Raw genomic sequence first — 14,229 nt, forward strand, 5'->3', positions numbered from 1 at the left:
GCTGTGAACAAGTGGCAACTGCACAGCCATAGCAGTGAGGAAACGGCAGTCCGACTGTATGACATCACATACATTAGTACCGTTTTCATAATGTGGGCATCAAAACATCCCACAGCATCAACCTCAGCTCAAAACCGATCCCTGTGCTTTCCCTGCTATGGAAAGTAAAACCTCAGTGAGGACCAACACGTCTCCAAGTTATATACTGAAACCTAAAACACTCCCACAATGTAAATGTAGGCGATGCAGTAGTCCCTTTGAGGTGACTGGTGGAGGACATATTCAGAGCAAAACATAATGAAGAAACACTCTGTCACGGTACATACGTATGAGGAAAATGTATCATAATGTAAAGTACTCATGATGTAAAAAAAATGCAGAGAGAATATTACCTGTACTTTTAGTTTATCAATGTAACATTAATGTGTACATATGCATTTTATGGTTGTTTTTGGTCGAGGTGGAGCTAACTTTAATCATGTTTTAAAGTCGGTTGCGTAAGCTGAGTAAAAAAAAACCATTTCTCTTCTAACTCGAAGTGGAAAGTTGAAGTGCACGTTGCCATGTGCAGCGCAAGACAGCCTAATAAATAAAGATAATTGAGGGAGCTGTGGGGACAGCAGATGCTATTTTCTTTTCAACATTAATATTACGATTGTTGAGAAGATCATAATGAGGATGTCGGCCTTCGGCACCTCATTGAAGTTGTCCTCTGGCGGCTCAAATCTCAATGGTGGGAAATGTGAAAATTCCAGTCAGCTGCTCCTCTCGCTGGCCACCATGCGGCGGGCCCGAGAACTGCAGCTGAGAGCGCAGCATCCCTGCCAATCCCGGTCGCTTCCTTTCCTCTCTCTATCTCTCTCTATTTCTCTCTCTCTCCACAGCCGTCGCCGGGAGCCGCGAGAGAGAGTGTGTGTGCGTGTGTGTGTGTGTGTACTTGTATGTGTGTGTGTGAGAGCGCTAGTGTAATCTGACAGCACGCTGGGGCTGCGTTTCCTAAGAAAAAGCTCAGCGCTCTCTCAGTTTTCTGCCCGTCTTATTGCCGCTTTCATTGTCTTTGCCGACAGTGATAAAGAGAGCAGGTACCATCTGTCCATTCCGCCAATTTATTACGAGTTGCCTTTTTTTTGTTTGCTGCTCTTCACAGATGTTATGTCAACACTTTTTGGGTGGTGATGGGGAGGGTGTGTGTGGGGGACTCCCCAGTTCTAATGGAATTTGTTGTGGCTGTTTTGGTTTCTTCTCTCTTTCAGTTCAACCACGGGCCTGTTTTTGGAATAAGAAAAGCATTGCTGTTTTCTGACTTTGAGAGAAGGAAGAAGGGACTCCTCTGGAATTTCCTAAGGAATTTATTCGGACAGCCCCGGTAAGTGGACATTTTGCTATCCGAAAGAAAAGAAAAAAAAGCTTCATGGTTTGGAATGCATGCCGCTATTTACCATACTGAGTTCACTTTTAATGAAAAAAAAAGCGTATCCTTCATTTTCCCATTCTTCTATTTTAATTACAGTTACCGGGGCTTTGCATTCTACCGCCTGGGTATATAGTAAGTAGTATAGACTTTTATTCCTGCACCTTTCATTTGTGACCAGCAGTTGAAAGCTGCTCATCGTGTTTTTGATGTGTGTGGAATGAAGTGTCGATCTGGTGTCTATACTCCAAGTTATGTGTCGTGCCGCGATGTGATGAGTGGTGCCCATGCAAGGCGCATATTTTTGCATATCTTGAAGCTGCGTTATGGATCATGGAGCGCTCAACATGCACCGGTCTGCTGCTCGTCGTTACATTCCAGATGGTGGCGAGATATTTACAGATTTTTTTTTTTTTTTATCGTCATCATTTATAACACTACGCTCAAAGCCACAGAGACTGCACAGAGGTCCGCCTGTGTGCACTTGCACGCGCGCGCAACCATTTCTGAGATATTCTGTGCGTTAGTTGTGGGACGTGCTGAGAAAGTTTGCTTGGATGTTTGGTCCTGACAACTGAGCCATTTTGAATGGTTTCGTCTTTGGACTTACGAGCGCGTGCGCGCGTGCGCATGCCTGCTCCTGACTCAGGTGATGTAGACGGTGGGCGGGCTGTGACTCACTCGGTTTACCCATTTCGCTGCTGTTATCTGACAGGCGTTGATGTCAGATTTCACTGGTGATTGACAGCGGATCATGCGCAGTAGTGTGTCAGCAACCATCGGTGCCAGCTATATTTGGAAGGAACCAAACAACGTGGTTTCTACAGCCCTCCATCTGTGTCAAAGAGTATTGATCAGACTTCTGCTGACAGACTTCTCATACGCAGCCAATTACCCGTGATTTCCAGTCATAATTTGAAGCCCTTTAAAGTTTTGAAAAAGCCTACAAAAGACTGGACAATGAACTGAAAAGTGTGCATGCGTCAGTATTTTGTACAGCAAGCCATGCTGAGGAGAGGCAACTGCAAATGAGGGCAAGGACAGCTCTCACAGCCAGAGCGATGTGTCTTCCTTGGCATGAGTAGAGTGACAGAGGGCTAAGTGAGCATGGCCATTGAGGAGAGGTAATAGCATTACGGTCTGCCAGTCAGGAGGCAGTGTAGGATACAGTTGCATTTCAAGAGGAGCTAAATGGACAGGAAGCGATGACATGAGGGCACTGAGCATAACAACCCCCTCACAGCGCTCAAATACACACTTTTTTAGTTATGATCATCATTGTGGGTGAAAGTTGTTTTGTGATGTGTGGTCAGAGTTACTGAGCTGTGGGTATCCTTTCCGGACCGGATTTAGCATTGCTTCACTAATGTCACCCTGGGGTTTAAGATTTGCTGATGCCATCTATCTATCTATCTATCTATCTATCTATCTATCTATCTATCTATCTATGGTTATGCTTTTCTTGCTTAAAATGGCAAGGTACTATGGAATACAGAAACACTGTGGGCATCATACAAAACATATGATTGTGAAGCACTTATTACACACAACACATTGCAACGTGACCCAATGTTGAAATACACAGCAGTCCTTGAGGCTAGTTATCCCTGTGTGTGTGGAGACACAACATTTGAATAATTTGCTGTCGGGCAGTGAGTGTCTTGCAAAGCTTTCAAGGATTAGTCCCAGGTAAGAGCGTCCCCTGCCATCCTGTACCCGGCAGCATCCCCGTTTTATCAACATTTAACAATGTCCCTTCGTCTTCCTTTTGAGTGATGCTCCCACAACTACTCGCCGGGTCCGCATCAATCACCGCTGGATGGGATTTGAGCACCAGCGAGACGTAGTAAGCGAGGGAGACAGGTCTGCTTTCTCACAGTTGCATGGCACTCCTCCACGGTGACCCCGAGAGCCACAGCCAGCGGTGCCAGTTAGATAGCCGCATTCCTGCAAATCTTCTCCTCCCAATAATTACGCCTTCACACTGGTTGCTCTACTGCGACTGCGTTGACAACACACCCACTTTTCCTCTGCCTGCTGCGCGTCCCACGAGAGAAACAGGAGTTCGCTGTAATTATGGTTTATAAACTTCATCCAGGTGACATAATCGGGGCATGGCTGAGATGGCAAGGGACTGTCATAACAGCTGCTAATTAATTTACAGCTTTTCCTTTTTTTTTTCCCGTTGCAATGCACATTTCTTTAGATACATGGTTGTTGGATGTTGCACCATGATAAACAAACTAAAGTCACTGTATTTACATCATGATTTCTCGGTATTTCTCCACAGTATCAGAGGAAAGCAAATATTGCCAAGTTTTCAGCCCAAAATAGTGAAAGCTGAACTCCTATGGAAGAGCAGCTGTACTTCCTCGGTGTCTTTACTGAGAGATACAGTACACCTTGATGGCGGTCCAAGATTTGGCAAGCCGAGGAGCCGACTCCCATGGGCCGCTTTATAATGAGGATGCGTTGTCAGATAATTAGATACACCTGACGCAAGCGTTTTTCGGAATTTTGATTCATCCCAAAATAAAATGTCCGTGCCTGCCACCATGAAAGCAGTAAAAAATATATATCCTCTCCTCTCATGGTGGCAGGTTTTATTTATTCATCCACGTCTTGAACGTGTTGGATGAGCCGGGCTTCATTTTGTCCTCGCTGATGCATTAGTTGCTAAAGTTTTGCATCCCACAATATGCCATCTAATTGTCATTCAAAGAGAAAGGTCCACTCCTCGGTGCATGCATGTTGCATAACGACAGATGTGTCCAGTGACCTGTGAAAGGCCTCGGTGTGTAACGTTCATCCTAATACAATGTGTGCGTTTTCCTTTTTTGTGTCAATACAGACTTTAAGTGTTTGGAGATTTTTTAATTTGTACATGCAACTCATCAGCCATTTCATGCAAACACTGTATACGGTTAGCGATGAATGATGAATTGAATTTGCTTTCGACACACTTCCCCACACACACAGACACAATCTTAAATACAATGTGTTTTTCTTAGCTGTTGATTAGAAAGTGCTGCGTGAGATGAAACCCGCTCACCTGTGCTGTTTATTTATCAGGCACTTGGCTCCAGTCATAAATCAGACTCTCATTAAGTTGTTTAACAACAACTTTTGCCTTCTGCAGGAGACATGGATGCTATTAAGCCTGACGCATATGACACAGCTGGAAGCTGAACTTTTGCAGACTGCTCAGATTATCCAACTGAGATAGATCAGACGGCAACCTCTGGGTCTGAAAAGTGAAGCCAATGTGCGGCCTTGTTCTTGCATTCTTTCTAATAGCCAGCAGAGGGCAACTCCATGGGTCTAAAAAAAGAACTGTGTTAAATTCATGTATCCACATTGATATCCTATTGAGTCAACAGAAATGTTAAATTCATTTTTGTATGTATCAAATTTAAATTGGGAGGATTCAAATTGCCTCAAAACTCTCAACATGGCATCGATTGGAACGATTGATCAGCTCTAACCAACGTATTAGAGCAGCACTATTTAACTGTCACTAAACTGTGGCTCTCTTGGGGCTTTTATAGGATTATGGCTCTTGCTAAAATAGAGCCTAACATTAGGACAAGAATAATAAAGTAAGGGAACTGACTCAGTACTGATACTCATGTCCAGCTAGAGTTGACAAACAACTGCTGACATTAGTCCCATAAGCTTTTGCTCATTGCAATTCAACACTTTATTATTTTGTCTTATGTATTTTGTAGGTGCAATATTGATTTACACTATCTTTTTGTCTGAAGTTCACAATAAATCTATACAAAAATAAGAGAGAGGATTCCAGCAAAATGTAAGAAAAGAAACAATACGAGTTGTACGTTAGTTGTTTGCTTAATAATCTCATTATGAGGGATGGCACGAACCCTACACACTGGGAGTTCAAAGAGCATTCTGAGAGTCCACAGGAACCGCATCAACGGAAGCCGAGCTGCTTTAGATCATTTTCTCCTTTTGAATAGGATACAAAAAAGAACAAATCAAATTCAGCAACCACCTGAAAACAAGTGACCCTGCCGCTCACCATCACAAAGCCAAAGAGGGGAACATAGAGAGGAGTCCCCTCAGCCAGCTGGCCCTGAGGCTCACCTCCTCCCACAGCACACAGCCTCAGGACAGCTCGTCTTACAATCTGGCCCAATCTAATTATAGCTCAAGAAAAAGAAAATTGCATTAACTATTGGACATCTTCCACAGATCTCAAAACACGTTTCAATGCTATTTGGCTGTAAACAGACAATGCACGGTGGCAAACTCTCCGACCACAGTGACTGATCCAAAAGAACGGCATTAACTTTACACACACTGGCCACAGAGACCGAGCTGCCTGCAGAGAAGAGGACATGCTGTGGCAGCGCTGTCCACAAGAGAGGTACAGACAGGGCAACATCGCTTCAAATGTCCGTATGATCACATCATTTGATCCGGAGCATAGAGTCAACAAAGCTCTGTGGCCTTTTCTTGCACGACTGCTTAGAAAAGTGTCCCAATATTTCAGGATTGTGACTTGAGTGGTTTAAATTGCCATCACGTTCGTACTCTGCACAGCATGCAGAGCAATACTGCGGGGCAAACGCAACAATATTTGTCCGATACAAATGTAATTTAAATACATCACTATGACATTTGAATGAATAATAGGATGTTGGTCTGCGGTGCAGTAGCCTTGCTGAGTGTCCTGTACCTTAGCATGGGCGGTCATATCAGTGAGATATTCTTGATTTCATTAGGGCACTGCTTTTATTCGTGCATGGCTGTCTGTACCTTGAAGCCATGACAAAGTTGCCAAAAATATAGCTGTGCACTACAGTAGGCTATTATTCCCTGTTACCTAACGTCACTCTCACGGCAGCAGGAGTTGGAACTCAGGCTCAGCGATGGAGGATTTGAAATTCATTTCAAGGGTGAAAGTTGCGGTGGATGTTTTGCCTTCTCTGTTGGAATCTCTGCATTGCTATTGCCTAAAGAAAATCTGTGTCCGTGTTGTGAGGCTGAACAAACGAGGAAAAAACAAACAAAAACAAAAGCGACGTTGCTTTCTCTCTGCTCTGACATGACAGGAACTCACAAAAATTATGGATATAAAATGACGAAAGACGCAGACAAGAAGAGGACGTTATGAATGTGCTGCCCCGGGCCAGAATCCCTGCTTGACAGCCATGTATACTGGGCTGGACACAATATCATGAACATCTGTACAGTATCATACAGCAACAGCTAGGCTAACCGCAGCTTCACATGCGCTATCAAAGAAATATTAATGTTACTTCTCCACAAAAGTGCAGTTCTGTTCCATTGGATTATAGTAGGCTGTACATGCGTAACTGTCTTCTTTCCTCCTTCCATGTTAGCGTACTCGTAGTTCTTTGGATAAAAGGGGATAATGACTTGATCCTCGAGAGCAAATGCCGACGTGATCTTACATCCTAACCTTTTTGTAACCCACATGTTCTCTGCCATGGTGTGGATTTATAAAAAAAAACAAAAAAAAAACATGCTTTTGCCGTGGTATTCCTCTGCTATCTCGCTACCCTGAAAGATTGAAGAGGGCACCGGAATGTTGAGTGTTGGCATTAAAGTCTCCGGGGACATGGAGGCAAAAAAGAAAACTGAAAGGAATAATGCAGGCGAGCTGGAGCCAGGGTACTCTGCACAGCTCGATGCTGCTGCCTCGAACCGACACGAACAAGAGAAATCAATTAGACCTATTCAGTTGCTATCCAAGGGACTTCCACCATTGGAAAGGGTAGAGCGAATCAAAGGGTTTGGGAAGAAAACAAAAAGTAGCAGAAGAGGAAAGTGAACTCAAATGGTAGTTTGTTGTGTTCATAGGCAGATCGGCCGCCTCTGACCTCAAGATAACATTCATTCTTTCTTTCTTCACGCCCGGGATGCTTATAATTCCAGACACTTTCCTGTCTCTTTTTTTTCAGTAATGCTTTCAGGTCAGTAATGAGAAACAAGGAAGGCTGGCAAAAATGGCTTTTGATGAAGCCTTAGCTCATTTTTACCTTCAGATGCAGCAATCTCTTGTTTTTTCCCCACAAGCTTTTAGATTCAGATTATTATGTGTATATTCCTACCTCAGAGCCATTCCAGTAGTCACTTGGAGGTCACTTTGAGCTGCATTTCTTTTACTCTCCATTATGGGCACTGGAGTTCTGTTTCGCTAAAAAAGAAAAGAGCAAACAAAGTGGACAGTGAGGGTATTATCCAGTTTGAAAAGTTATTTAAACCGGGTTTAGTTTCAGAAATCTCTTTATTTGGCTTCACAGAAAAAAATCTCTCTGTCCCACAAGATTATGAAACAATTCTTCATATTGAATATTAAATAATCCAACCATTGTGGTGGGATCAGTGAAGCTAGTATCCACAGCGTATCATTTATTAATAGTATTTCACAGCCAGCTAAAGTACAGTTAAAACTATATATTGAGCATCACAGTAAACATGGAGCTTGTTTGAATCCTTCTTTTGAAACTTGACTGATTAAACATTTAAATCTATATGTGGATTTCCCGGCAATCATGACGAATTCTTTTTTTGCATAACTGGCAGAGGGGATCGAACAAGATACGGCTAGTGATGCTTCGTGAATTTTTCATTGAATGGAGCTGAGCTCTGTACTGTAAATACTGAGCTTGAGAGTGCAGAGCGCAGCTTTCACGGGACCCAGAGGCCTCGTCGACTCTGATCAGGCTGAAAGAGGACACTTTTTGATCAAGCCCTATCTCGGACATTCAAATCAGCCCCCTGACAGGCTCACCGGCTCTGAGGCCGGGGAGATATGTGGTAATCTCCACGCATAGGAGAACGTGGACACTCCTTAAAGGGTGCCGAAGTCTGTTAGATTGCACATTTTTAAATCCTCCCCGTTTCCCTTGATGAATATCTTGCAGTTTGTGTGGTGATTTATTCTACGGAGTGGCAATTATATTTGACAAACACCTGTCTCACGGTCTGTTTTTTAAATGGTTATGACCGCATAAAGTCTGCAGTATAACAGACTTGGAAGGATTCATGAACAGGAATCCGTGACTGAATCTCAGAACGTAAAAATACAGTGGAATTAAAAATAAATAATACATCATGTGCAGATAACATAATGAGCATTTAACTGCCCAATCTTGGGAAGTTGTTCCATCTATAATCGTGTGTGTGCAGTTCTCTCCGTCCCCCGACAGAGCACACATGTAGACACAGCCCCCCCACCTCCCACTCAGCCCGGCTGTAGGTTTGGCTGTGGGTGCTCGGCAGATCCCTGGGCATCATGAGAGAATAACAATGAGGGTTTTGGGAGGGATCAGTTCCCCAGCACAGAGCCATACTGGGTATGGTTTATGTAAGACCCTGGCTTTCTGAGCTCTCTGCCAGTTTAAGATGACAAACAAATGGTACCAAGGAGTACCGGCTTGCCAAAGGGGGGGATTGCATCTCCTCGTGCCACCCCCACTGCTTCATGCTCCCTTCATACACCAAACAGCCTCCTTCTGTTCAAACACAGGCCTGGTTATGTGATTCCAGGTCTCATGTGTATCCATGCAAGTTGATGTGTGTTTTCACACCATTTCTTGGCTCCGTAGCGCCGTCGCCCACTTTGAAGCCGCCCCATCCCCTTATCCTCCTCTTCCACCCTTTGTTTTCCCCCTCATATGTTCCAATGAAAGAAGGCTGGGATCTGTCAAAAATCTATTCTTTCTTCTGTCTGGCTTTTTTTTGTGTTTTTTTTTTTAAGGTGAGCTGCCATGGAAATTCACTCAGCCCTGACAACCCACGGTTCTTAAAATGTCAAAACAGGCAAAATCTGCAGTGTTGCCTTTCCTTGATGATACAATTTATGCGTTGTCGTCAGTACTTTTTGTCTTCACATCATGATGCAGTCTCTATAATGACGTCATTCACGTCAAAGCTGCTGCAGCTTGATGAGGATCTTGATTATCTGCCATTAATTATGAAGGTTTATAAATAGAGCGAGGTCTACTTCACCCACTTTGAAGTTCCTCATTCGTTTCTATAGTTATTTCGGCAAAAATCAAGTGTACAAAACAACCACACTTCATGATCACCCAGAAAAAGCTCCTTTATTTGTATCCCTAAACTTAAAAGTGTCAGTCCACTGCTGAGCCTCACTGTAATATAATGGGAACAAGCTACTGATGATGAGGCACACAATCCCTTGGTACCAGGTGTATTTTTAGAGGTAAAAGTGTCTTGCACACTAAATTTCACTACAGGAGGGAAGTTTGTGCTGTTTTAATTTGCTACATCTAACTTTATGAGTTGGGCAAAATCAAGGGCGTGGATGGTGAAATAAAAAACAGCCCACTGGTTCAGTACAAAGACGATCATGTCAAGTCAACAGATGCCGTTGAAAGGGGATTTGTGGAATATCCCCGATGATAGAAAAGACACAACAAAGAACTGACATGAAGGAAAGGGTAGCGTCTCAATCATTTCCTTCCCCCAGAGGAAGACATATTGTATACAGTGTCTTCTGACATGCACTAGTTCGAAGCAACGTCTCCCAGTATCTCTGCACAGCACAGAAATACACCATAGATAACATTATGACCCGCTGTGTAAGGGGAAAATCGATGTAAGGTGAAAATTAAATTTGTCCGAGAGCCTTTAGGCAAAGTGCAATTTGAAAACACATCTTTTATTTTCCCTTGGGCGTCTGATACGGGCAGGCAGGAGATGGACGATGCATCTAACCAACATGGAAAAAGGCAGAGGAACACTGTGAGGGGAAAGGGAAACACCTCATCTCTCTCCTAATGTGTCTCCCCTTTGATTGTCTAATTTGGTTAGGACCGTGCGTCCGTTATCGGATCATATCAAAGGTCAGAGGCGTCCTGTAGACAAATCAATCTCCCCGTCTGAGGAGGCGCAGAGGAAGCATGGATTGAGGGAGAGCCGATCCATCTAGTGGGCCCAGAATGAATGTGGGTGGGGAGAAAGAGAAGTGGTGGGGGCAAGAAAAATAATGGCATCTGCTGCTCGGAGAGAAGGGGGCGAGGAAGGTGAGATTGAACTGTTGACTTGGGGAATGCGATATGCTCGGAGTGAAAAAGAGTTTACATTATTTCCAGCAAGATTAGACCAATTGTTTGTGAAGACCTGGCAAATTATGTGGCGAGTAGCCTGTGCTATACAATCCTGTCCATCTGTGCCAGAAACAATACAAGTTTCATTGTCGTAATCCAAAAATAATTGAGAGCTATTCCATAATTTAAGTTTGACATTTTCATTGAAAAAGCTCTTTGGTGGTCACCAGTATGACGCTATAATCTCTATGTTGTAATAGGTGTGAAGGAAGTCGCGCGGCTGCTCCTCGTGCACGGCATTGCATTGACATTCCTTCGTGCATTTAGAACAGGTTCTCGTTTGTGCCTTGAACTATCGAACACGTGCACCGCGTGCAGCTTTGCTTCTTCGGCACAAGGTCAGCGCTGATCCGACTGAAAATTGATCAACAGCAAATCTGTGTGCGCGCCGGCAATCTATTGGAAATGTGTTGGACAATAGTGATGGCGTAGCAATCTACCGCGCATGTGTGGAAGGAATCTTCCAAGTGGACGGGAGAAGCAGCACTACCACATGTTTGTGTTTCCCCCACTATGGACGGATAACTCAGGGTTTTGGGCATTTGTTTGATTTTCTTCTGATATCATATTATAAATGATGAATCAACAAAGCTTTTCAGAGTAATTGGTAATGACATCACTCACAAGTCACATTGGTGACGTTGGGAAGTCCGTTTCAGGTTGTTTATGAGACGCTCTTCTGGAGTGAATCCACTGTTTATCATTCATCCCATTCCTCGTATTTGAAGCAACACCCGAGTCCTCCTCGAACGCCTATTATCAAATAGTCATAATTAAAGCAACGATGCATGAACACAGCCGTGGTGAGCAGCAGCGGGCAAAGTTTATAGGTGAGTATAAATCATCCACAGTTTAATGCCAACAAGATGTTTCATTTGGAATCCCTGAGTGCGTAATTAGTTCAATTAGCCTCATCCGTGCACGGAGAAGCACCTGCAGAGTGGACGCAGGTCGCTCTCGGGTCTCCCTGCAGTAAAAGGCGAAAATGTATTTCCTCCTGTAAGATTAAAACTCTCTGTGTAATAACTCACGAGAGCCCCCCCCCCGCCCCACTCAGACACCATTGCGATGGTTCAGAGTGAGATAATGTTTGCTCTCAATGAGATTCAGCGCTCGGGTGACACCATTACTCTCAGCTCATTGTGGAGTCAGGTTGGGTGGGTCCACCGTGCCTCAGAAAGGCGACACGCGGAGGCGCCAGAAGAGAGAGCGCCTCTCGAGACAGATTACATGTCTGTGGACAAGCGAATAGGCTTGCACTTCACCTCACGCCTGAGACAAGCGGGTCATTATCTTTTTGAGGTACTTCCCCCCCCCCCCCCTTCTTCACGCTCTTGCCAGTCATGTAATGCATCCAGGACAAGCTGCTCGCCCCGGCAACGCGAGCAGGTGGACGACAAGGCGGCTTACACATTCTGGCTAATTGCAGGCAGTCAGTGAAACGTATCGGAAATGAAGATGATGGTGCACGCCTGCAGAGGAAGTCAAAGCAGCCTAGGCCCGAGCCAAAGTGTTTTAAATGGATTACACCAGTGTGTCATTGCGATTACACGCTCCTCGCAGGGACCGCGACAAGATGAATTGTATTTTATGGCTTTACAGCAGATCTTTTTCCCTTCTTTTCTCCGCCAACTTGAATGCATCCCCCCCCCACACACACTCTCTACTTTAGCGTGGTCTGAATGTGGGATTGTCTTTGCCTTTGAACTCCCTCACAAACAGTTCATCTGCTACATTTCCTAAAGGGGACATTTTCTGTTTAGTATCTCAGAGTGCAGTGGTTCACTGAGAAAACTGTGCTTTGTAAATAATATTTCAGAGGCTGAAACACCAGAAGTAGCCCTCAGTTTGCATCGTGCGTCATCGCATTTCAAAACTCTCAAAATACTCTTGGCAGTGAACATCAAAGGACCCCAAAAAAATGGAACAGATAAACACACACAGCGGTTTTTCCTCTCTACGTCCATAAATTGTGGGTCTAATCATTCACACCATGTTTAATAACAATATCTTATCTTTGCCTTCCTGTCAGTGTAACATATTACTGCAGCCGTGTGAGTTGTATGGCTCGGCCAGTGCAGCATAGTAACAATTCACTAGCAACACTCTTTTTTTACTTGTATATTACACACCATGTGCCATAAACCCTCACTGATAAAAATGATTAAATAACAGCGCTTCAGGAGTGTCCTCCAATCGCAACTTCTTCGACACAAAATCCGTATTTATTGCCAAGGTGTGTGTGTGAGCAAGCAGAGTGGGTTCTGCGAGAGAGAGAGAGAGAGAGAGAGAGAGAGAGAGAGAGAGAGAGAGAGAGAGAGAGAGAGAGAGAGAGAGAGAGAGAGAGAGGGAGGGAGAGAGAGAGAGAGAGAGAGAGAGAGAGAGAGAGAGAGAGAGAGAGGGAGAGAGAGAGAGAGAGAGAGAGAGAATGTCTGTAGGGAGTCCATCAAGTTGAAAAGGGCAGAAGGTTAAACACTCGCAAACTCTGCCATGACCCAGAAGAACATATGTTCTCACACACACACGCACAACTTCACTCTTTACAACTTTTCAAGGCATGCGACTCATCAGCAACTAACAAAGTAACGCTTTTCATTGCAACTCCTTTCTACTTCCTCCCGTTCCGCGATGTACTCTCAGAGAGACGTGTGGAGACACACTGTTTTCCGTCAGTGTGATGTGGGGGTGTATTACATCTGGTGCTGTGCTGGTGAAAATAACCTTCTGCACGCAGACTGTGATACTTACGTATGTGTCTGCACCAAGCTACTGGAGACAAAGAAGTAAAGCCGTACTCGATGTGCGGAGCAGTTTACACACGGGAATGTAGAGGTCCGCTTCCGAATAATTCAAATGTGTATTTATTTCCCCCTAATTTTATTGATTTATGAAGCATTTTTAGATTGCAGAAGAAGAAAAATCCACTTAAATCACATACATTTTGTTCCCATCTGAAGCAAAGTACATGGGTTCACAATTGATGACAGTGATTTTATATGAAGTAATTAGGCATTACTGTATTGATACTGATGTATTGAGGATCTGCCAGTTACTAAAGCTACAAGCAACTGGGTTTGTCAGTTGGACGGTGTTTTCTAGAGTACTACTACGTACTGTACACACAGACTAAATGCATGCACTCGGGCTAACACACACATCCCCTCCATCAAGTTTCACAGACTAAAAAGCTTACCCATACATTATTCAAATGGACACAAAAGCAAGCCACATAGCCTTGTTCTAAACTATGTCATGCTAGAATTTGACATCGTCCCGCTCACTCGCGATGCCTCCACGAGTGTCGTTGAGTGACAAGCAGCAGAACATCAGATTTGTTGACATAAAAAAGGCAACGTAAAGCTGCTTTCTTTTTCTCTCCCATCAATGAGACTAATCCAAAACACTTCCTCACATTACTTTTTCAACAACGCTCACGAGTTTACTCCATTTTGCCGTAACAGAGAAATGAATAGCCTATAAGAGGACGTCTGATAGATCCCAGCGTGTTTTACAAAATGTATTTATCTGGTTTTAATTTCGGTTTAAATGTGCTAACCTTAATATTTCCTGCAGACAAACACAGTAATGGCACCTGCAAAGATGCAATTGAATAAAACCATGTGAAGACTACACCTCTCTAATCCTTTGCATGCTTTTGGGGGAGCTGCAATCGTCCACTTGGCTACAGGTGTA

General features: G+C 44.0%; 1 protein-coding gene across 29 annotated transcripts in view; it reads left to right on the forward strand.

Annotated features, from left to right (window-relative positions):
• Positions 1-864: 864 nt before the first annotated feature.
• Positions 865-14,229, forward strand: part of LOC137791982 (receptor-type tyrosine-protein phosphatase delta-like) — a 332,202-nt gene continuing 318,837 nt past the window's right edge. For 11 of the 29 annotated variants that reach the window (XM_068587259.1, XM_068587277.1, XM_068587262.1 and 8 more), the window contains exons 1-3: positions 867-1,082; positions 1,254-1,366; positions 1,511-1,546. The gene's annotated coding sequence lies outside the window, so the exon portion shown is untranslated. Of the gene's footprint in view, positions 1,083-1,253; positions 1,367-1,510; positions 1,547-14,229 lie in introns of all 29 variants that reach the window. The other 18 variants (XM_068587246.1, XM_068587250.1, XM_068587254.1 and 15 more) reach the window with 4 other exon arrangements.

This window comes from Clinocottus analis, unplaced genomic scaffold, assembly GCF_023055335.1.
Source record: "Clinocottus analis isolate CAN_PGR_092001 unplaced genomic scaffold, fCliAna1.0.p SCAF_21, whole genome shotgun sequence".
NCBI lineage: Eukaryota > Metazoa > Chordata > Actinopteri > Perciformes > Cottidae > Clinocottus > Clinocottus analis.